This window comes from Triticum dicoccoides, unplaced genomic scaffold (assembly GCF_002162155.2).
Source record: "Triticum dicoccoides isolate Atlit2015 ecotype Zavitan unplaced genomic scaffold, WEW_v2.0 scaffold153259, whole genome shotgun sequence".
Lineage (NCBI taxonomy): Eukaryota > Viridiplantae > Streptophyta > Magnoliopsida > Poales > Poaceae > Triticum > Triticum dicoccoides.
The window spans coordinates 1-898 of NW_021209347.1; the positions used below are offsets into that span (position 1 = coordinate 1).

The window sequence follows — 898 nt, forward strand, 5'->3', positions numbered from 1 at the left end:
GCGTGCTTGGGCGAGAGTAGTACTAGGATGGGTGACCTCCTGGGAAGTCCTCGTGTTGCATTCCCTTTTTAAATTTTTTTGCGCCGCTTGCAAAACAAAACGCACGTGTAAGTAATATATTTACCGTGTTTTATTATTTTGCACGAGTGCGGTAAGTCATAGCTGGGTGCTCACGATTCACGGGTCCAGCGTCGGCGTTGTGGCGCGGCAAGCGTGCACTGGTGCGGTTGAGAGGGAGGGGTGGAAACCGCGTTAAACTCGTCTCCGTAGTTGAGAGGGAGCGGCCAAAGCAATGTACAATCGTCTTTGTAGTGGAGCTGGGAGGGGCAAGGATAAGGGACGAAGATGTGGGTAACATGTCGGATGCGATCATACCAGCACTAAAGCACCGGATCCCATCAGAACTCCGAAGTTAAGCGTGCTTGGGCGAGAGTAGTACTAGGATGGGTGACCTCCTGGGAAGTCCTCGTGTTGCATTCCCTTTTTAATTTTTTTTGCGCAGCTTGCAAAACAAAACGCACGTGTAAGTAATATATTTACTGTGTTTTATTATTTTGCACGAGTGCGGTAAGTCATAGCTGGGTGCTCACGATTCACGGGTCCAGCGTCGGCGTTGTGGCGCGGCAAGCGTGCACTGGTGCGGTTGAGAGGGAGGGGTGGAAACCGCGTTAAACTCGTCTCCGTAGTTGAGAGGGAGCGGCCAAAGCAATGTACAATCGTCTTTGTAGTGGAGCTGGGAGGGGCAAGGATAAGGGACGAAGACCGGGGTAACATGTTGGATGCGATCATACCAGCACTAAAGCACCGGATCCCATCAGAACTCCGAAGTTAAGCGTGCTTGGGCGAGAGTAGTACTAGGATGGGTGACCTCCTGGGAAGTCCTCGTGTTGCATTCCCT

At 51.8% G+C, this 898-nt stretch overlaps 2 non-coding genes across 2 annotated transcripts; both read left to right on the top strand.

Annotated features, from left to right (window-relative positions):
- The first annotated feature begins 361 nt into the window (after window positions 1-361).
- On the top strand, window positions 362-480 carry LOC119344088. The gene has a single exon (XR_005166448.1). It is a non-coding gene; the product is annotated as a 5S ribosomal RNA (ribosomal RNA).
- A 297-nt stretch (window positions 481-777) lies between these two features.
- LOC119344089 lies at window positions 778-896 on the top strand. Its single transcript, XR_005166449.1, has one exon. It is a non-coding gene; the product is annotated as a 5S ribosomal RNA (ribosomal RNA).
- Window positions 897-898: the final 2 nt, after the last annotated feature.